Below are 24,461 nucleotides of genomic sequence, written 5' to 3' on the forward strand. Positions count from 1 at the left end.
GCAGAACTTCCAGAACCTGTTACAAATTGGCCAAAGAGTCTTACAGTCCTCAAAATATATCTCTAATAAAGATCCTATATTCATCGTCTTGGGAAAACATGAATTTTGACACCCATATATGCATGGTTCCAGATGGTGCCAAAACCGGCCCCTCCTGGAAAGTCCATAGAACCTGCTATAAGGGTGGCAGTGGACACTATCATTTTGGAAATGTTTTTGTAATCATCGTCTCGCAAATCCATGAAGTCAGATACTCATATTTGCATTATTCCGATCTGTTATCATTTCATCATGTTCCCGGTACCGTTTTTACGGAAATGACCGTATCTCTGTGTAGTTTGGATGGATTCTCGATCTACAGCCACCATTGACCGGCATATTAGTTCTAGTTTTCGGAGAAAGCATAAAACATGATGAAACTTAACGTCACATAAAATAACAAGCAGTGGAAAAAATGCATCTTGGACATACTCTCGGAAAACCCGGAACATTTCCGGTGGTCAAGGACCAATCTCAGGTTTTGCATGGGAACAGTATACTAGAAGAGTGTCCGCTTCTGATGGTCGTGGTTTTATTAAAATCGGATTATTATACGCAAAGTTATGCTGATTTGAATTTCGACTTGTTTTTACCTATCTCAACCTTTTTGTCTAACCCCTGTACATATAATATATTTCCAAAAACATATATTTTCATCATAACAAACAAATCATTTTTTCTTGGAGAGTCTTCATTGACTTGATGATTTAAGAACGTAAAATAACATTGTTTTAGCATCCATCAGGAATATACACATATTCAAAAACAATTGTAACTGCACATCGCTGCTCATCTCATCGGACTTCGGTACGCATTCAAAATTCATCAACTCGCGAAAAGTTGACCACCGGGCGTCACATTTTTACATTTCCACCAAAAATTGACTGACTGCGCGACCGGAGGGTGACCTCGAAGCTCCACCGAGGATGGTGCATTTTTTTATCCTTTGGTTTCGTATTTCGTTTTTGACTCGTCACAACTGGACATAACTCGAGAAAGATGACCTGAATATTTGCCGATTCATTTTTTCCTGTGTGGATATTTGTAAAACCATTAGGCAGGAGGTGCTAGGAATGAAGACCACCGTTTTTTACGCTTTTCTATTCCGAGTTTGTTTTGAATCGGATGAGAACGGTTCAAAAATAGTAGGTATGTGGGTCTATTTTCGGATGAGGTGAGTTTTTGCGCACATACCGCCGTTGTTGACAGGTGAAAAATTAAGATCCTGTCGTCAACAAGTGCGTATCTAATTGATGGTGTGAGAGCGAATAGGATGGTGGCATTTTTAGAACGTTGCATTTTCGAATGTTGCGCGTGGTGACGATTCAAAGAAATGATGGATGGGAAAACTTTCTGGGAACCTATTTTAAAACTGATTGTTGGCGAAAATTCAGTCACCTGTGTTCTCGATTGACGCGATTGAAACTCATAAATCAAACTGATTAATCGCTGTGCCTATAATCAATGAGCAAAACAATTAGCCACTTTCGAACTGTGACTACAGGCGTTTCTCTCAAATAAGTACAATTACCTACTCCACTCTCTTCTCTCTTCAATGGCATTGGGACATTGCCGCCTCACAGCTTAGTGTTCATTAAGCACTTCCACAGTTATTGACTGTGAGGTGTCTAAGCCAAGTTACCATTTCTGCATTCGTATTATCATGAGGCTAACACGAACACGATGATACTTTTATGACCAGGGAAGTCGAGACAATTTCCAATCCGAAAACTGTCTAGACCTGCACCGGGAATCTAATCCAGCCGCCCTCAGCATGGTCTTGCTTTGTAGCCGCGCATCTTACCGCACGTCAAAGGAGGGCTTCATTACCTACTCTAATTCAAGTTAAATCTTCTTCCAATTAATAAACTTGACAAATGTACCTACTTAGTGCATTATTTCCTAAACAAATCCAGATATTTCCATCCGTCGCTCTCAAAATATTGCAACATGATTCTGTTAGAGGTCTGATTTGCTCTTTCCATTGGAAAAATGAACCGAGACCGATAGAGGGTGGCTTTCCATGGAATGCAAACCCACCCACTAACTGTACCAAAGCTTTTCCATCATACATTTACATCGATTATTATTAGAAGCAGCAAAGCACCGCCGGAGGAACCCCAGCCAGCTATAGCGTTCTGGCATTGCGAGCTGGATATGGAAATTATTTTAATAACCCAACTTGTGCGGTGTTTGTGTGCTCTATTGTGCTGACTGTGGGAGCAGAGATGGAGGAGTAAAGCACTGAAAGCGTCTCTTCTGGGAAAACTGCAGGAGCTGCTTATTTTAGGGTGGTCTTTGTGAAATAAATACCAGCAATTCGCTCTAGGTTGCTAATGGAATCGCTTGCACTTGGATAGCGCTAATGCATTTGTGTGGTGTCGTAAAGCTGAATGCCAGTTGAATCGAATGCTGTTGGGAATGCATAATCCATAAATAGGTGAGGGAATCAGCCTTTTTACGGCGAATGACTAATGAGGGCGTAGAAAATTATTCTTATAATCAATGAACTTAGTTCTCACTTGCTGTTTATTGGCATTCTTTTACCAACTAGGACATTGCCGTCTCTTAGCTTAGCTAGCATTCATTAAGAAATTCCACAGTTCTGACAAGGGCGGCACAGTTTGTTACGACTATCACGGAGAGGAAGCCTTTATCCTTCAGCTAGGATAAAAGACCTAATAGACCTGATTTCTCGACTACATCAAATCTAAACTTTATTTTGCTTACCTGGAGGATGCATCCGAAAGCTCATTAAATCTATTTCATTCAAAAAGTGTTGAAGTTTTATTAGGATCCGTCTTTGTTGCCTGAAATTAATCCAGTGTTCCAATCGTTGCGGTATTTTGTTATTCATGTTCCTATAGTTGGTCGGGGTTCAGCGAAACCGCACCAAGCGGCTTTTTGATTGACTTGTGATATTTTGTTCGCATAAGGAACACGGGAATCTTTTCATATAAACTCATACGTATATTTGGTGTATGATATCCTCAGTTATGAGGTTGGGGGATATTCGATACGATTTGCGATCGATTAAATCCGCTAAACGAAAGTGTGGGCAGAAAAGTGGGTGATTTTTTGTTGGCGCTTTGTGTGTTTTGTCAGAACATCGGCCAGTTGTGAATCCCAAAAGTTTTTTATACGGGATTCGCAACTATGCATAGTTCCCATGGGAACACTATCACAACTATTGTTGCAAAGGTGAGAAAAAAAGATGTTTTCAAGCTACTTACCAATTTAAAAGGAATTCCAAAACTTGTTCGTCTCTATCATGTTTTGACAGGACAACTAATTGGCCGGTTAGATGGGTTGCTGCGTTTAATTAGTAGAATTTTTGAAAACCGCTCTACCACAACTATTGGAAAACCCACGAATCATAGTTTACGTCACATTATAACCGAATGCTTACGAACGTTGAGCCTGCCTTGTTTTTTGTATGCCATAAAGCAAACGAGCAAACATGGGGCTAGAATCCTCAAGACCTTATTCAACTTTGGCCTAACCATGTTAGAGACGATTCAATAATTTACCTACGTATTTTTTCCATTCCATAAGCTACTTGTGAGTCACCAGAAACAACAGCAGAATATTAAGCTTTTTTTACAACTTAGTTTTGTCTGTATTTTTGATTTAATGAACACTTAGTGGGAGTCTACAAACTATGGGTTTGTGCGATCTCAAAACATCCCTTATAGACGCAACGCACTCACTGACAATCGCCAGCTTTCAATTATTGAGAAAAACTTATAGAATGAGATGTTATCAGAGGACCATCGCAACGCTTATTTCTGTTCGTCGAATGATTCTGATTGCTATGAAGGCTAATTACAACTCATCAATTTGCATCTCTGTTTAATCCGTGAACGAATCCACAACTGTTCCGGCTTATTTACAACCATAGTTCTAATATCCATTGGCGTAACTACAAGGGGCTAGGAGGGCTTTAGCCCCACCTATAATTAAATTAGTACGACAAAATACACTGAGATTGCGAAGAGAGATAACCAACCATTAAATGAAAGAGAATTTGGAGTTTTTTTTTCGGAAGGATTTCTAAAACACAACAGTTTTTTTTTTGCTTTGTTGTTTTTTGGGAATCTAGAATTTTTAGGTCATGAGGGCTGAGCAGCGATTAACATCATTTGTAATATTCAAGTCATCTATAGATGTGTTGAAAGAGCTGTCTGGCAGGTCAACAAAGCGAAAATAGTAGCTTTTCTGTCGTCTAAGGCGAGCTTAGTACTTTCCATTTCATTCCACTACGTTTTGTTAACTTTGCAGATACATATTTTGACCTCAACTGTGAGGTCGTCTTCAGTGTCTTGTACTTGACCCGATTTACCATTTTTTAATCGAAACTCATCTGCTGATTAAAATAATATGAGATCTTCGAAGCACATTACCCATTATCAAACTACCTCGCGCCTCCATTACATTGGCCCGACAAGTAGAGACGAGAATAAAGGCTCCCCTAGACCTAAGCAATTTTATCGCCGCGACAACTAGTCGCCGCGATTCTATCGTTGGGTCGCTGTAGGCAATGTTTTATTTACGCTTCCATACCAACGGCGACAGAATCGCTGTCGCCAAGCGATAGAATCGCGTCGCGACTGTCGCATAGCGTGTGTTTGGGGGAACCTTAATGGAGCCGATGATGCAGTGTTTTCAGTTCGAGACAGCATCACGAACGGTCGTGTTTTTCGATCAACTATCGCCTTCAAGTTGTTTATTTCTTTTTTATGCATGTTCTTGTACGTTTATTCGTAAGGTTGTTTGTTGCTTTGAAGCTGCTGCTAGTGCACGATGGCGTGTTTATCACCGGGTACTGTTATGGGAGATACAGCGGCCATCTCGATCGCCAACAAATCGCGAAAGCGTACTTCGGAAGAAGTTGGATTCGCCGAAGGAAAAGTAAAATCCATGTTGCTCTCGAACAACAAGAAGAAGAAGAAGAAGCAGCAACCGCTGATTCAAGATAAGGCACCCGAGCGGAAGGAAAAGTGCCCGCCCGTTTTTGCGATGGGTGATCACGGACCTGCGTCCCGACCTTCGAAAACTGATCGCACAGGGTCTAAAGTGTACCTTTCGGCTCTGTGTCGAAGAATGCCGAATGTCACTAGGCCGAACAAACCATTAGGCCGAAATCCATCTGACCGAAAGTCATTTGGCCGAACGGGTAATCCGGCCGAATAGGTCATCTGGTCGAATAGGTCATATGGCCGAATAGGATGTGAGATGTCTCATTTCGCACTACTCACTTTAAGAAGTGAGACGTATCACTTCTCACTCCTCATTTTGAACTTTTGCGCCTATACCGCCTCCACTTATTCGCTAACATATGCGATTTTGTGTTGGCTGGGGTAGCATCGACAGGATCGATAGACCGATCCCCGCCCAAGTAGACATCCCGCAGAAATGCTTCTGACACATTCTCAGATTAATGTATGTAAATTGTTTCAAATGCTTTCGGCTCCGTAGAGTTTTTAATTAAACAATTGAGCCAGTTAAATAAACGAAATGGTAAAAAATCCGGCCAATGATTCACGAACTATGGTTGGAAGTGAATTTTAAACTGGAATAAATATTGTATAAATATTGAGTGAAAGAAAGAGTATCAATGAAAAGAATAAGAAACTCATTTCCATTCGACCAACTATTCCTTCGACTAAACGTCCTTTCGACGAAATGTCATTCGACTTATGTTAGTCAACGAAAGATTCCAAAGAAGACTACGATGAAGTATTGAAAAAATAACATTGATATCATTGATTGTTGGCACTAGAAAAGTCGATCAGTACTTAATATTTTTCTATTTCTGTGAGTTTTCTTTCATTATCTTCCGTATTCGTTTCTTCCGCTTCTGATTGAACTTCCTCAGGTCCATTGAATTCATCCATGTATCTTGTAGATTATTTATTCAAAATTTACCAAAAATCTATTGACGAATTATCCATTTTACTAAATTACCTATTACCGACTGAAATTGCCATTCGACTGAATGTCGTTTAGACTATACGTCCATTCGACTAAACGTCCATTCTCCAAATGTCCATTCGGCCAAACGCATATTCGACTGAATGTTAATTCGACCAAATGTCCCTTCGACCACATGTCCTTTTGACTAAATGTCATTCGACGAACTGTCTCAAAGCCCCCCTACGTAACTTTTGACAGAAAGCAGATGCTGTCTTTCTGACAACTGTCATTTATTAACCATAGCAACATGATGTTTTGTGCTCAATATCAAACTAAATATAGGGGAACAGACGGCTTTGGCAGGTTTTGTTCTATTATTGGGAGGGGGTTTTTTGTCGACCGAATTTTATGAAATTTGGCCACAATATTCTTTGATATGCAAAGAATGGTTAGGTCAAATTTGAGCAAAATCAGTCATAAAAAACCCCACTGACAATAATAGAACAAAACCTGCCAAAGCCGTAATTCCCCCTACATGAAATTCGGTTTTGAGCACCCTTGTTTTATTGACAAATCGTTCAATGTCGCTTTAGTTGTCTACTAACTTATTTTGAGAACTATTTTATGCAGGTTTTTAGAATTATTGAGTTGAGACATAATTTACTGAAATAATGAAGTTTTTTAGATACATATATCTAGCCAAAATACTCACTTTAATAATATATATTTGTACATCATCTGCAAAAAAAATCACGGAACAGAAATCTAGAATTCTAGGTAAATCATTAATAAAAAGCGAGATGAGGAGTTGACCATGTACCGAGCTTTGGGGCACTCCTGATAGAATTCACTTGAAATCCGACAATACGCCATTGTGATCAACAGCCTGATAACGTTTTCTCAAATAAATCGCAATTAGTTTCGCCGCTGAATTGGATAAACTATATAGCGAAATTAGTTTGTTAACAAGTTTGCCACACGGTCAAATGCTCTAGTGAAGTCTATTAGTGAAGGCAATGTTACACTATTTTTGTCAACTATTCTTGCAATATCGTCGTGAACTCTCATTAGAGCAGTTTCGGTACTATGATGACTACGAAATCCTGATTGAAAATGATGCAGGTCATTCATTTCTATTAATGAATTCCGATATTTGTTGTTTAACAAGCTTCTCAAAAACTTTGGACAACGCAGAGAGTAAACTTATTGGTCTCAAATTGGTAATCGCTAAAACGTTGACTTTTTGTTGAAAGCAATCGCTTTTGTCTTCTTTCATTCACTAGGATATTAACTTGTTTCAATAATTGCATTGAAAAGATGTTAAATCATAGGCAAAGCAAAAGGATTAACTTTTTTTTAAAAACTTTTGTATTGTAGAAGAACTTTGGTTCTGAATTGATTATGCAAAAGGACATGCTAGAAATAATCTCATTTAATACGAATGGTTTTCTGTTTTGGTTCAGGGTCTAGGGTCAGTGTTTAAATCACCGATGAAATAAGTGGAAGAGTATCTGACGGATAATTCATTAATATAAGTTTGTAGGAGGTCAGAGCAGTCGACATTTGGTGGATTGTAATAGACAGCCATTAACAACCGATCACGATCTTAAAGAAGCTACATTATTAGATATCCAATACTATTTTATGTCTCATTCTGGGAAGGAATCGTGTAGCATACAAAACGATATGCATATTTTTAAAGAAACGCAAATTCCACCACTGTTTCGGTTGCGATCACGCCTAATTAGGTTAAACCCGTTATTTGAACAATTGCATCAGTAATATAATTGTCTAGCCATGTATGAGTGAAACAAGCGATATCAATTTGACTCACAAAAACAGAAATTGCACCCAGGTTTTTTACACGATTTGGTTATAGTCGTTTAAGATCATCAACGTCAATGAAACAATGAGTTAACCTCACAAAAAAATTCACAAAAAAATCAAAGAAAATTCAGGTGGTATTCAAAAAGTTGTGAAAGCTCGGGTTAACCGAGAACTTAATGAATTCCAACCGCGAAAAAAACCTGGGTGTATTCTTTTTGTTTGAACGAGAACATAAAACTAAGTCTATTGCTAAATTAGGCAACCTTTTCGAATCATATCAGCGTTGTGATAGCTATGGCTGGAAGAGTTTGCTACAATCATTTTCATTGCTTACTTTCGCGAAATTCGGTGTTAAACATTTTTTAAATCAAATAATGATAAAATCTTGTTACAACATTTGAAGGATAATGGCTACTAAGAACAAAATTTTATTAAAATAAACATCCCAATGCTAAAATTGTTTTCAGTTTTTATTATGCTCTTCTAGTCGGGAATGCGTTCCAAGCATTAGAAGCAAGCAGGCAACAACAGCAAGAGTAACGTGGTAATGTTGCCGACCCGATGCACTCTGCTGAATCCAGGCTTGACTTTCAGGAAGGAAGGAGTCATGGTGGATACTTCGGGAATGGAAGCAAGGATTCGCTGGGACGGGGAATAGGATAGCTTTATGGACAGGTTTACTTTGAGTTGAATGACTTTCAGGAGCGGTTAGATTGACAGGAATAAGGAGTGATATCACGGAAATTAATTAAAGGAGGAAAATATTTTATTGGATAGGTTTTTTGTTGAACTACACAATTTGTTCGAATGTTTGAACTGTCATAGTTTTTTTTTCAATCCTCTGGATCCTCACGATCCCATCACATGTTGTTACAATTTCCAGTCGTTCCAGTTTCTTCAGATTGACAGCTTTCTTCCGAATCTGTGGAGCATTTCCTGTGAGGTTCTTATTGATGAATATGCGGTTCGCACTCTCGGATCCAATACTGCAGTGGCAGTGCGAGCGCAGCGAGATAGTTTCGGTAGAGTTCATTCCTATTGCTGCGTAGAACTAATTTACATAATATAGTAAGCGTCGTTCCTGGAGCGATTGGTATTGTGAGATAGACGTTGTATGTCGACAATTGGAATGTCTCTCTCTTTGTAGATGTTGCATTTTTTGTGAACAAGAAACGAAGATCCTCTTGATAACTGCAAGGCATACCAGAAAAGATCACTTCCCTACTTTTGCAGATGCGATTGGTTGCTTTAGCAATGTACCAATGCAGCAAAGCCAATTTGTTTAGTGATGACACAATCTGTTACAACTTTGCTGTTCTGCGACATAACAAATGATAAACACGAACTTTCTCAAGTAGAAATAATTTGTCGAATTATTGAGAAGTGGAAGCTCTTCAAGATTGCACTTTGTGGTTTTCAGCTTTCCGGTGCTAGACATATTGAGTAACTACTCGATTTTTCGCGAAATAAGGGATTTGTAGATGAAAAACGAACGATTTGGCTCCAAGCACTTGGTTAGCTTATGCACTGCAAACTTTTTATGTGCAGCAAGTTGCATGTAGAGACGAGTCAGCTTCGGGCTGAGTCTTTTTAATGAAGACAATAAGTATTTCGACCTCAACAGTAAGGTCGTCAGGGTACAATTAAGTGGTGGAATTAAATGGGATTGTACAAACTCGTCTTATGACAAGTGAAGACATTCCACTAAAAAGCTCAAAATAATTTTCATAACAAATCATTCTTATTCATCAAATCTAGGCGGGTCTCATGCATTATTATGCGTTTTAAACCAAGTTTCAGTTTTCGCACACCGAATTAGGGGAAGGAGGGGCCATATGCCCTAGCTAAGCATAGACTGCTTGTATGCCTTAGCTATAACGATTTTCATGGGTGTTTCTACTTCACGCAACAGTTAAACAATATAGCTAGTTTATGCCATATTAAAATTAGAAAAAATCTCAATCCTATTGATAATATTCACATTTCAAAAAAAATGGTGATATTTCGTTAACGGAAAACTCATGAGGCAAAACGCCTTTTAGAAGGCAGCTCTTAGGGAACAACGTACCACGCGTCGGCACATCAGCATTCTGTTATGGCCAGTGCGTGGAGACGCGAGTACATTGTAGGATAGTTCCACTAGGGCGTTTTGCCTCGCCGAAATGTTAGATGTTTCACCAAAATGTGGAAATTTTCAGTTTTTCCTACATTCCTATCTCTAATTTTGACACTTTTTTCGCCTAACCTACATAATTTTACTTCTAGTTTTATTAAGCTATCTCAAACATGTCAAATATAAGTGAATACCTGAAAGTCGTTTTGCCCCGAAGGGGCATTTTGGGGCCTCTTCCCCTACAATTTAAAGGCTCTCCCAGACCTAAGCGATTTCATCGCCGCGACGGCGACAACTAGTCGCCGCGATTCTGTCATTAGGTCGCTGCAGACAATGTTCTATTTACGCTTCCATACCAACGTCAAGCGATAGGATCACGTCGCGACTGTCGCGTCGCGTGTGTTTGGAGGAACCTTAAATCAAAATAACTATTCTAAAAGATGGCCTTTCTAACCACCAAAGCTTATCCAGAATAAATAAGGCCGACACAAATATTTAAAATCCATTTTGTCTCCCCCCCCCCCCCTCGGATTTTTTTTTGCCAAAAAATGATATTTTGAGGGGGCAACAAAATAAAATTCGTATAATTTTTTTTTTCAAAACATTCTTTAACAAATCCGAGGAGTTCGATGATTTTTTTCATTTTAATATTTATTTTTTATTATCCCCCCCTTGACCTTTCGGAGACTAGTAGGACAAAAAGTCAATTAAATATTTGTAACGGCCTAATTGTGCTTGAAAAAAACAGATTCCACCTAGCGGTGACGATGCCTTTCTCGATTCAATCCCTTTGTTTTGCCTTAGTGTAATACACATCATAAATAATTGCCTGCAGTACGGCTCTTGCAAATGCTGTAAGGCAAATCAACCAACCAACCGTATACGGTTCAACACACCATTTTCTTCATTACGTTTGAACGCAATGACCGATAGTAATTATATTTAATAGTGATCAACTAGGGTTTGTCCCCCGTCAAATGCAACTTGTTGAGAGAAAATTGGTATAAAATTGGTATAAAACATCATAAGTCTCCGAGACTTTTATAAAAAGTTCGATTTTGGAGTGAAATGATACACGAATACAAATTTCATCCATTTGCTAAAAAAATATACATGTTTATTTCCAAAATGGTAATCTGTTTGAATCAAACATATTTATTTTTAAAACCAAATTAAATCCCTGTTTGTTTTATACATTCACTAGTGGACAGCCACTCTTGCAAAAGTAAACAAAAACTCGAGTTCGGATCGGATCCGATCGGAAGTCAACAGAGGAGCAGGAGCAAGAGTGAATCATATGTTTTCTTGCTTCCAAATTGATGATAAGGATGTTATTCAGGTACAGAAAGGTATGTAAATGAAATATGCATGTTTGGAATTGTGAAATCTGGTAGTCAAATTCTACCAGAATATGAAAATTAGTTGAATTGATAGGAAAATATTATAAGCGGTCGAACCAGAATAATAATATCTATGTTTGCTTCAAACAATTCGCTGATTGATACATATTGAAACACAAATTTGATTCAAAAAAGTTTTCGTTCGCTTCAAATGCAACAATATGTTTGATCCAAACATATTTATGTTTGATGCCAGAACAAACTGAATTTATGTTTGGATTTACCTAGAATATGTTTGTTTTTAACGTAGTTTTTTCTGCGTGTAGCCTTTCGGTACAACTTTGTTGTACGAGAAAGGCAAAAATGAAATGATTTGTTTAGAACCTGATTTTGACTTATATTTTACCACTTGTACACTGCATATGATTTCTCCCCGCGAAAAAAATCATCGAAACAAAAATAAATTTCCGTCGATTTCTGTGCAGCAGTCAGCAGGTCATAATTCCTCCCTCCATACAAAGTATGGATATTGGTGAACAAAAAGGTTAGGTTGAGCTTCTTTTCCTAGTATGCTTCTGCCATTTTTACAACTTGAAAATTACTTTATGCGACACATTTGCACCTTGGTATGTATAAGCCGCACACACGCGGGGAACTCAAACGACCGAACACTTGCTGGTTGGTGGAAAAATTTATGACAAAGTGTTTTGTTTTATTTGCCAGCTTTTTGGCGCTTCCAGTTTTCGCACTCTCGGGCTGCCGAAGGACTGGTGGTATGATGCGTGGAAGTGATGCCGGCGGCGGTGACTGTGGCGCCATCTTTCAGGTGAAAACACATAAAACATTTTCACAGGATTACCGTGGCGGTCGGTGGTTTGGAGGTGCGTAAACTCAAAGCCGCACATTTAGGTCGTTGAGTGTCATTCTTTTCGTGGCCCGGATTTATGAGGTGGTTTCCAAGAATGGATAGGATATCACTAATAGGTTGGCTTTATTCGGACAATAAGTAACAGTTTGGAAAACCTGTGTCGAAATTCTTTTTAACCATTTACAATTTCGTAAAGCTACCCTGTACAAATTTCAATAAAAGACCATGGTTAAAGCATGTTAAAGCTTAAAATCAACATCAGGTGATTAACTGGCATGTTTCCATGGGTTACTTTTGGTTCTATAACAATACTTTTAAAAAAATCTGGATTTGCATTTAATCTCATCCTTAGCCTTCAAAGAGTTTGCATTTAAAACATAAAGTTTGATCAACTCCAGTTTGTTCTTATTGAAGATTAGGATCAACATCCTGCCATCATTTTTGCAATGGTGCTTAAAAAACTCGATTTGGTTTCATCTGAGTTTCGTAAACAGCGAGCGACATCAGTATTTTACTACACTTGTTCGCACAGAAAGCAAATGCAAACGACCATGTGACCCAACAACCTGCTGCGGACGGAGACTGCATCAGAAACCCATCATTTGCATTTCAATGAGCTAATAAAAATGCTATCGACAACACACGTTGGTAAGACACATGCACACAAATATACCCAGCTGGTGGGGAATTGGCAAAAAAGGGATTGTCCATCCCAGGCTGCTGAGTGGGTATCCCTTTTTCGCCCATCACAAGTGGCAACGGAAACGCTGGAGCAGGGCACGTCTAAAGCGATTGTGGCCATTGTAATGGTAGGATTGTGGCGAACCGGTCTGCGGTCTATAAGGTACGAAGATAATTTTGATTTATTTCGGAATTTTGTGGTATGTACACGGGCTGAAGCAACAGAGCAAACTGTAGCACTCGTTTTCGAACGGAATAATTCCTACCGCTCCCCGTTCGAAAAGGAAACACAGGTAAATCCGGTTTCCTGCACCCGTATCCCGTTCGGTCGGAAAGCAAAAAGGAAATGAGAAAAGATCGAGCTAAAATAAACACATTAAATGGTCATTGAATTTTAAAAGACTTCGCGTCGTTCGACTCTGTTGGGCGGTGAGTAGACTGCCGGCAACCATTGGAAGCAATCCGATCCTTAATTTTAATGAAAAATAACGATAAATTCTCATCATAAGCTGATTTTTACGGGAGGCCATGAAAAGGTTACGTATCGAAAAGTTTGCTAGACTGTGTCCGCCGGTCGCCCGTTGGATGAAGAGTCATGATCCTGGAATTATTTGCCCCACCTTAAATGAAGATATATTTTCCCACTCTGGTGATTTTTAGTATCGACATGCTGCTCTTGGTGGGGGGCATAGGGCCTGGTCGTTCGGTAGGTGCACTTTACGCGTAGAGAAATCAAATGACAGCTTCAAAGGTCTCCTTCTTTGCTGTTTCTTTTTCCGTTGATCAGGTTCGGCTCTGACGCGCTGCGCAGAACGAAATTGGAAAGTTCGTGGAAGAAATTGAAATGCACAAAATGAGTACCGTCATCTGGAGGGAAGATGATCATTTTTAAGACAAAACATGCAATAACAATGTGTGATTACATTTTAAATCGAAACAAATATTTTCAAAACATGTACTGCTATACGTTGCAATAATCAATAACTTTAGTTTTCTGAAATGCGTTCCCCTTTTATTAAAATAAATTAAATTATCCCACATTTTTTGAGTAATCTGGTTTGTGGTGAAGTTGATCAAGACAGCTCTACTAAAATCATTATGACCTAGTAGTCAAAGGTTACTTGTATGAATGTTGAATTTACTAGAGGAAAAGACGGCATTGGCAGGTTTTGTTCTATTATTGGCAGGGGGGCTTTTGTCGACCGAATTTTATGAAATTTGTCCACAATATTCTTTGATATGCAAAGAATGTTTAGACCAAATTTGAGCGTAATTAGTCATGAAAAATCCCCCTGACAATAATAGAACAAAACCTGCCAAAGCCGTCATTCCCCCTACGTAAAGAAGTCTACGAAGTCAATATTTGAAACGAAAATAGCGTCATTTATGACTATCTCTCTCTTTCTTCCACAAAATACATTTTCATGATTAAAATTTAAAAAAACTCGGATTTTCTACCTAGCGGTAACATTACTTGAACGGATAACATTGTTGACTACCGTTTCATAAAAAAAAAATTAGGCACTTTTGACTGACACATCAAATGATCATCTTCGCCTCAATGATCATCTTCTCCCCATTTGACGGTACTAGACATTGCTTATTTACCGTCATCGGAGATTACAATGAGTTAAATGGGGTAGAAAGTGGCCCAATAATTTAACAACTTAGAATGATTGAATGCTTGGATTTATCTTAAAGCAAGCAAACAAACACCTTTTGGAACGTATTTGTTATACGACCTCCAGTGAGAGCCAGACCTGTGCGTCGATTCACTTTGAACCGGCGGCGGCGTAAACGTAATTTTCTAACGGCTGCGGCGGCTCGGATCGGCGCGATTCAAAATTATCATTTCGTCGGAGGGTGACAAGCAATGCCTTTCTTGAATGTAAAATCAAGAATATCTTAACTATCTCATCCAGTGCTTTCTCCAGGAATTTTTCTTGAAATTTCTTCATGATTTTCTTTAACACTTCGTCCGGAGGGTTTGTTATTCCTAGTGAAAATCCTGAATTCCTTCCTCAGCCTAGCGGTCCCAAAGCAAGGCCATGCAGAAGGTGACTGGATCCATGTCATGGTGCGATTTAATTTTTTTTTGGTACTTCCTTAAGCCTATGAGCATCATCGTGTAAGTATTATGACACAGGTATGAAAAAATAATGAATCTACTTAGAAACCTCGCAGTTTAAAACTGGAGAAGTGCTTGATGAACACCAAGCTCCGATACGGCAATTTTCAAATGGAGAATGTAATTGTAACAAAAAAGATCAGATGAGAACATTCCTGCAGGACATATGTAAAAAGCCTTAATTTTTTTTGTCTTTATTTTTGTGATTTTTTATTGGGTAATAAGTTTATCACATTAGAAAGCCTTAAGAAATTTACATGCACTGATGAAGCAAATTTTCCATCCAGAAATACTGGGACACGTATTATTCATTCCTCAAAACTTCTGGAAAAGGGAATCCCCAAAACTCATAGATAAGGAATTCTCGGAGAAAAATTGGGAATATGAAGCACCTTCCTCCTCATCCCTGCCGTTGAAAGCGCGTTTAAACTGGAATATCCCAGAGCTTCTGGAGGAGAAATTCTGTCAAAATACTAATGTAAGAATATTCCACAATTCTTGTATAATGAGTTCGTAGAATTGCTGAAGAAGAATTTCTCCAAAATATATGAGGGAAACTTGCAGAGACTTCTAGAAAAAGGAATACTTGGGTTGAGAGGGAGTGGTGTGATGCAATTCTTTAGATTTTTTGGAGGAATAATTCCGCCTAATTCCTAAATGGGCAAGTTCTTAGAACTCCTGAGAAAGGAAATCCCTAGAATTCCTAGAGATGGAAGAACCCGGAATGATTGAAGAATCATTTTCCGAGAATTCATGGAGAAGGAGTTTCCTAGAGTCCCAGAGAAATTGTTCAGCATTCAAGAAAAATTACAGTCTTCAGGGGGTCAAAATTTCCTGAAATCCTTGGAGGAAGAAGTCTTCATAATTTCTAAAGGGATAAATGATCAAAACTCCAGCATTCCTAGAGAAGGTATAACCCTGTTTTCTTGAAATTGGTGTTTCCTATAGAAGAAATTTTGCAGAATTTCTGGGAGGGGATTTTCTCAGAATTATAGAATCAAAAATTCTTAACGAAGCAATTCCTCAAAATTCTTATTATGAGAATTCTCTAGAATACTTGGAGGTGTCTTGAATCCCTAAAATTTGTGCAGAAATAATTGCTTGTGTCGGAGTTCCCAGAGTTCCGGGGAAGTAATTTCCCAGGAAGGGTTAGCTAAAAAGGTACCAGGAGCATTTCTTGGTTTGATACCAATTATGTAAAAAGGAGTTCACCAATATTCCTAGCTCTATTATGAGCGAAATGCCTCATGAGTGGTTTTGTCATTGCCAGAAATGCTATGATGATCACCGTATCGAACTATCTGATGGCACATTACATCATGTCTGTCGTCAGATACAATATCAGATTTCTCTAAAAACGATAGCATAACTGGCAAATTAGTGGCGTAGCTGTGTGGCAGTGAAATTGCACTTGCCGTTTACTATATAAATAAATATTCAATGGCATTGAACCATCGAAGTAGGCCTGATACCAACAATCAAATAAACAATAATCGAAGCAGTCGTTGCACGTGGATGTCAGTGACATGTGCCACACCATCGAAGGTAAAAGGTTTTCCTGGAGACTCCCGCTTGGATATTAACGGAACAAACTCTACATTTGGCGATCCTGCCAGATTAAAATCATTAATAGGTAATATATTTATTTAGAATCTGGTTTTAAGCAAGTGGGAGTGCCCAAGGACAAATTGTATCGTGTACCATTCTTCCTTTTACCTATACTATGTGGGTGAAAAAAAAAATGAAAGTGAAGTGCTCAAAAAAAAAACTATCATTATCGGGGGAGACTGGAGGTACTTTTGGGAATTCCCGTTATGAAGAAATAGGTATATTTAAGAATACATAAATGGTGAGTACATATTTGTGAAAATATTTCCGTGAGAGCTTTACAATTGCCTTTCAGTTTGGCAATTGTGTTCTCTGCTTGCATTGACGTGCGGAGGGCGCTTACAATGTTCATACGCTTGCCATGCTTTGCTTTTTGGTTTGATTAATTTGTGAAGAGACCCTTTATTCACTTAGTGGTATTTTCATACCTATATTTCGGCTCGACATCCCGACCGCTGAATCAAAACTTTTTCAAAACTAAAATATCGGTGGAATACCAATGAAAATAGATACTACCAATTATTTTCTTGTCACAAGACGAGTTTTTACTATTCCATTTAATTCCACTACTTTATTGTACCTTTGACAGATACGTATTTCGACCTCAACAGTAAGGCCGTCTTCAGTGTCTCGTACTCTATTTTCATTGGTGGAATACATTATTCAACTTATTATTGCTAATTTTTGGTGGTGCTCGCATAAAGTGCTCAGTTTTGCTATTTAAAATGAGCGCGAGTGGTGCTCGCATAAAGTGCTCAGAGTTGCTATTTTTCAAATGAGCGCGAGTGGTGCTTGCATAAAGTGCTCAGTGTTGCTATTTTTAAATGAGCGCGAGTGGTGCTCGCATAAAGTGCTCAATTTGGCTATTTTTGAAATGAGCGCGAGTGGTGCTCGCAGAAAGTGCTAAGTTTTGCAGATTTTCAAGTGAGCGCGAGTGGTGCTCGCATAAAGTGCTCAGTGTTGCTATTTTTAAATGAGCGCGAGTGGTGCTCGCATAAAGTGCTCAGTGTTGCTATTTTTAAATGAGCGCGAGTGGTGCTCGCATAAAGTGCTCAATTTTGCTACTTTTTAAATTAGCGCGAGTGGTGCTCACATAAAGTGTTCAGTTTTGCTATTTTTTTAATGAGCGCGAGTGGTGCTCGCATAAAGTGCTCAGTGTTGCTATTTTTAAATGAGCGCGAGTGGTGCTCGCATAAAGTGCTCAGTGTTGCTATTTTTTAAATGAGCGCGAGTGGTGCTCAGTTTTGCTAATTTTTAAGTGAGCGCTAGTGGTGCTCGCATAAAGTGCTCAGTGTTGCTATTTTTAAATGAGCGCGAGTGGTGCTCGCATAAAGTGCTCAGTGTTGCTATTTTTAAATGAGCGCGAGTGGTGCTCGCATAAAGTGCTCAGTTTTGCTATTTTTGAAATGAGCGCGAGTGGTGCTCGCATAAAGTGCTCAGTTTTGCTACTTTTTAAATGAGCGCGAGTGGTGCTCGCATAAAGTGCTCAGTTTTGCTATTTTTTTAATGAGCGCGAGTGGTGCTCGCATAAAGTGCTCAGAGTTGCTATTTTTCAAATGAGCGCGAGTGGTGGTCGCATAAAGTGCTCAGTTTTGCTATTTTTTTAATGAGCGCGAGTGGTGCTCAGTGGTACTATTTTTCAAATGAGCGCAAGTGGTGGTCGCATAAAGTGCTCAGTTTTGCTATTTTTTTAATGAGCGCGAGTGGTGCTCAGTGGTACTATTTTTGAAATGAGCGCGAGTGGTGCTCGCATAAAGTGCTCAGTTTTGCTACTTTTTAAATGAGCGCGAGTGGTGCTCACATAAAGTGCTCAGTTTTGCTATTTTTTTAATGAGCGCGAGTGGTGCTCGCATAAAGTGCTCAGTGTTGCTATTTTTAAATGAGCGCAAGTGGTGCTAGCATAAAGTGCTCAGTGTTGCTATTTTTTTAATGAGCGCGAGGGGTGCTCAGTTTTACTAATTTTTAAGTGAGCGCGAGTGGTGCTCGCATAAAGTGCTCAGTGTTGTTATTTTTAAATGAGCGCGAGTGGTGCTCGCATAAAGTGCTCAGTGTTGCTATTTTTTCAAATGAGCGCGAGTGGTGCTCGCATAAAGTGCTCAGTTTTGCTATTTTTAAATGAGCGCGAGTGGTGCTCGCATAAAGTGCTCAAAGTTGCTATTTTTAAATGAGCGCGAGTGGTGCTCGCATAAAGTGCTCAGTGTTGCTATTTTTTAAATGAGCGCGAGTGGTGCTCGCATAAAGTGCTCAGTTTTGCTATTTTTTTTAATGAGCGCGAGTGGTGCTCGTATAAAGTGCTCAGTGTTGCTATTTTTAAATGAGCGCGAGTGGTGCTCGCATAAAGTGCTCAGTTTTGCTAATTTTTAAATGAGCGCGAGTGGAGCTCGCATAAAGTGCTCAGTTTCGCTATTTTTTTAATGAGTGCGAGTGGTGCTCGTATAAAGTGCTCAGTGTTGCTATTTTTAAATGAGCGCGAGTGGTGCTCGCATAAAGTGCTCAGTTTTGCTAATTTTTAAGTGAGCGCGAGTGGTGCTCGCATAAAGTGCTCAGTTTTGCTACTTTTGAAATGAGCGCGAGTGGTGCTCGCATAAAGTGCTCAGTGGTACTATTTTTGAAATGAGCGCGAGTGGTGCTCGCATAAAGTGCTCAGTTTTGCTATTTTTTAAATGAGCGCGAGTGGTGCTCGCATAAAGTGCTCAGTTTTGCTATTTTTTTAATGAGCGCGAGTGGTGCTCGCATAAAGTGCTCAGTGTTGCTATTTTTGAAATGAGTGCGAGTGGTGCTCGCATAAAGTAATCAATGGAAAACATGTGAAAAGCAGTGATCTATCTGATAATATAATTGCAATATTAACAATATAAATCGACATGGAGTGTAGCAAAGCGTCTAAATTAAAATGATTTTGCATACTAATGTGATATTTAGTACTCGAAATCGTAAGTAACCAATATTTCCTTCCAAACTTTAGGTGGAGAACAGTCTTTAGTTTAGCATGTATTGTCGGCGTAGCACCAAGTTAGAATTCGGAAGTAGGGACTTCCGAACCGAACTTTCTTCCGAAGTTTTATTTGTCAAACTAATTGATGCGTTGTTGACCGCATCTTTGGGCGAATCCAGCGCACTACTTCCGAAGTTGGGAAAGTTGCCTGTATCTAGAGCGAAATCCAACTTCCAAAAATCCAAAATCCAAAATCCGAAATCCAAAAAGCGGTATAAATTTATTCTGGATAGACAATATTTAACTCATTGATCCTATTCAATGATTCTATTCAATAATTAATAATAAAAAAAAATGAATGGTCTCATAATAGTCAAATTCAGCAATCCAACAAACGACTTAAGCAAAAAAAAAAGTTGGTTTCATGCAGAAGACTAATTTTTGTTGAATAACCGGCCTATCAGCTTCCAATGTTTATTGGGAAGCAAGTAATAAGGAAATTAATCTTTGAATAAAGCCATTTTCATAATATTTGGCAAGTGTAATAATAACAAAAAATCGAAAAGTCCTGAGAAGGGGGGGAATGTGTGGCAGTGAAATTGCACTTGCCGTTTACTATATAAATAAATATTCAATGGCTTTGAACCATCGAAGTAGGCCTGATACCAACAATCAAATAAACAATAATCGAAGCAGTCGTTGCACGTGGATGTCAGCGACATGTGCCACACCATCGAAGGTAAAAGGTTTTCCTGGAGACTCCCGCTTGGATATTAACGGAACAAACTCCACAGTAGCGAGAAAATTTCGTTGTTGGAGAGTGAAGGGACTTCTGTATTGAGTTCGCAACTAAGTAGTTAAGCAACTAAGAATTATGTTTCTACCCGACTTTGTGTTCCACGTCGTTCAAATACAATGATCCAGAATCTTTTCATTTTCTAAGCTTCTCTCAAGTAATTAAAATATAAAGCACAACGAATCGTTTTCCAGTTTTTAAGATAATTAGAGAAGACTATAGATATAGAAAAAATATGCATCCCAGTTCATACATGAATTGCCTAGGTTTCTAGAAGAAGCAAAAAAAGCATTTTTCATTTCAAAAAGAAGATAATAGAACTTTCATTACCCGTATATAGACCTTAAGGTCTATTCTCCACGAAATTCTTGAGTAACTTGTAATGGAATACATGTTGAACGTATGCCCAATTTAATTCATGAATCGCTAGGAATATTGATACATAGGTCAGAAGATATTAGATTACGCGTGAAGATCTGGACAAAACTCAGAACAAACTCCAGGAAATTCTTGGAAGACCTTAAACATGTTCCGATACCATATTTGATTAAATAATTTAATTTGGGTCCTTGGATTGCTATAATTATGTATCATATTTAAAACAATTCGAAGTCAAATTAAATGAAAAACAAGTAATCTGAACAAAAAATCTTTTTGGTTTGAGTGGTCTTTTTAGCGACGCAGCCGATTTTTTTTTTCAAATTTCAACGGAATTTATCTTCTAACATATTGGGAAAGGAGGATGAACTCCTAAGGCTACGGCACTGAAATTATTTCAACGGCGCGTTCAAAATCCACCGGCGCGCAGTTTTTTATTTCGTCATTTTCACGATCGAAATACAAACACTCGTAAATTGTTGATTTTGGATATAGGGTTTGTTCACAAAAGTTTCAAAATATTTAGGAGCGCAACTTTTGATAAAAATATTTTGATGATTAATCCCCCTGAGGGATTTAAAAAATCTATTTTTCCATCACAATGAGATAGACACGTAGTGTCTTCCGCAAAGTTGTAGCAAATTGTGATACGAGCAACTTAAGCAAGCAAATAACATGTTTTTGCTGAACATTGTAACATTCCATCTCACATATAACAAAAGTTATCTTTAAATTATACACGTTTTAAGAGGTATTTCCTCTTGTAATTACTCCCTTAATTGCAAAAAGTTGCAAATTTCTTCACGATATGCTGAAAGTCGTCAATTTCATCTTTCTACTGACAGTGAAAACTTTTGTCGACAAGAGTCTTCTCGATTGCTGTTTTAAAAACTTGTAAACACATGAATAATAATAATATTTGAATAACTTTGATATAAAAGATAGGAAGTTACAATGTTCAGCAAAAACATAAATTATTACTGGTTTGACAACATTGTAGAAAATGTGAAAAATCATTGGAATTAGTTAAAGTTAAGAGAATGATTTTAAGGGGATTTTCACATAAAACAAATTAAGATTGTTATATTAAAAATATAGAAACTTGGCTTCATCGCCACATTTGTTTTCAATAGCATTTGTTATAACATTTATTTGCCAGAAGTGCAAAGCATGTTTTAAATATGTTGTACCAAAGGGAAAGTTGTTTTCAAATTCAACTGGATTTGTATTCATTGTTCTTTTGTCATCGCTGTAACACTTTCACTAAAATAGTTTTTGGATCTTCTATCGAACAAACTCAGTGATCAATGCGTCATTTACTCGTTTTTCCTAAAATTTACCTGCAGCAGATGTTTCAGCTGTTTTAATCACATCGAAACACTTCGTGATGTGTACGTTTATTGTATTTTCGACATCACACAAATACTTACAGAAATTACAATTCTTTGAATTATATTTTTATGGATTCCTAAATTAATATAATTTATATAATTCTTTTTACATTTTGTTTTTTATTTTGTATAACAAACATTTATATAGTTTCATATAATTTTGTATAACTTTCATAAAACTTTTATAATCTTTATATGATAAACAAACGTTTTATGTGTGTTATGAAACCCCTTAAAAACATTCTTTTAGCTAGAACTAATTCTGATGATTTTTTACAGACGAGCTCGGTGGTCTAATGGCAACCACTTCGGCCTTATAAGCAGGAGGTCGTGGGTTCAATTCCAGGCCCGTCCCTTTCCTACTTTGTATTTCTACAGATATATCTTAGTTCTTTCTGTGTTTCAAGTTCTACCAAAACGATTCCTACTGTACCATCCTTCCCCTTCCTCAGCATTCACAAGGACGTGGCCAGGACAGATCTCGACTATTAGAGAGTGTATTGCTTCCATCTAAGAGATAGTGATTAGTCCCACATCAAAATCTGTGGTAACTGCCACTCTCATACAATAATCTTGGCTTGTACCACCTACGAATTTGTGCGAAATGCTCAATGCTAATGCTAACTAATTCTGATGATTTTTCACATTTTCCGTCTCTTCTACAAAGTTGTCAAACCAGCAAAAATACATGTTTTTGCTGAACATTGTAACTTTCTATCTCTTATAAAACCAAAGTTATTCAAATATTATGATTTTTTATAGGTTTACATGTTTTTAACATAGCAATCGAGAAGACTCTTGTCGACAACAGTGTTCAATGTCAGTAGAATGAAATGGGCGACTTTCAGCATATTGTGTGGTACTAGCATATGTGTGGGTTTTCACACATATCTTGAAGAAATTTGTGACTTTTGGCAATTAAAGGAGTTATTACAAGTGGAAATACCTCTTAAAATGTGTATAATTTTAAGACAACTTTTGTTGTATGTGAGATGGAATGTTACAATGTTTACCAAAAACATGTTATTTGGCTTGCTTAACAAATTTGTAGAAGAGACGGAAAATGGGAAAAATCATTGGAAACAGTTGGAATGAAAAATAAGATTTTAAAATAGTTTTCACATAAAACTGGTTAAGTTTGTTATATATAAGAGATAGAGACTCGGCATGTTCAGCAAAGTTGCTCGTAATAACATTTGCTACAACTTTGCAGAAGACACCACGTGTCCATCTCATTCTGGTGGAAAATTAATTTTCTCAACTATCTTTTGGAGGATTCATCATCAAACTATTTCTATCAAAAGATGTGCTCCTAAATATCTTGAAACTTCTGTGAACAAAGCCTATATCCAAAATCAACATTTTTCAAGTATTTGTATTTCAATCGTGCGGCGGTGGTGGAGCATATAGATCGCACAGCACACAGCTCTAGTGAGAGTGATAATCCAAGGGAATATTTCTGAACAATGGATTAAATCAATTTTTTTTTTGATTTCTTATATTAACGGCCACTAGGCCGAACAAACCATTTGGCAAAAATCCATCTGTCCAAAAGTAATTTGGCCGAAAAGGTCATGCGGCCGAATAGGGCATTTGTCCGAAAGGGTCATTTGACTGAATAGGACATTTGGCCGAAAGGGTCATTTGGCCGAATAGAACACTTAACCAATCAGGGCATTCGGAAGAATACGACATTTGGCAGAATATATCATTTAAAAAGTGAGAAATGAGGAGTGAGAAGTGAGACGTCTCACTACTCACTCCTCACTTCTCACTTCCACTGTGAGAAGCGCGATGTTAAAGTTGGGGTCCAAAATCCGCGTTACTGAGCGAAGTTCAGATCGCGGCTCGGACGGCCAAATAACAATCGTTAGCTTCGGGTGGTGTGCTGTCGACTTTCAGACTGTGCAGTCCAGTACCTGACAGTGGAAAGTTTAAGCAGCGCCCTTCGCTTCTTCTAACAGGGTCTTATTCCGTCGAGTTGACGGCTTAAGACGCTGTTTGCTTGTATAAGGGGAGTCAAGCTACACACTTGATCGGAATTCCAGACGGCCTGGCTGTACGATCCAGTACCTGGCAGTGGGAATTCCAACGTTTGTGGTAACTGTTGGCTTCGTTGAGATCTGACACTAGTTTTCTGATTCCAGACTGGCAGGCTGTACGATCCAGTACCTGACGGTGGGAAGCATTGGCAAGTGAATTCTTTGAATATTTCGCGTTTTACAGGTCAACTTTTTATGTCTCCAGACGGCCAAGCTGTACAGTCCAGTACTTGGCAGTGGGAGACCTCGAAATGTTAACTTTCCTATAGAAGGGAGTGTTCTCGAAAAAAAGGGATCGGATCCGTATGAAGGTTAAAATAATACTCAAAAGTTGTATTTCGAAATTCGTCTTATATAGAGGGTTTTGGGAATACAATTGTAATTTAATTCTAAAGAGTT

The 24,461-nt window shown here is 38.2% G+C and overlaps 1 protein-coding gene across 6 annotated transcripts in view; it reads left to right on the top strand.

Moving 5' to 3' along the window:
• The window catches only part of LOC134217767 (uncharacterized), a 566,229-nt gene that overhangs the window by 375,160 nt on the left and 166,608 nt on the right, over positions 1–24,461 (top strand). The gene's annotated exons all lie outside the window — the stretch shown is intronic.

Source organism: Armigeres subalbatus, chromosome 2 (genome assembly GCF_024139115.2).
Source record: "Armigeres subalbatus isolate Guangzhou_Male chromosome 2, GZ_Asu_2, whole genome shotgun sequence".
Lineage (NCBI taxonomy): Eukaryota > Metazoa > Arthropoda > Insecta > Diptera > Culicidae > Armigeres > Armigeres subalbatus.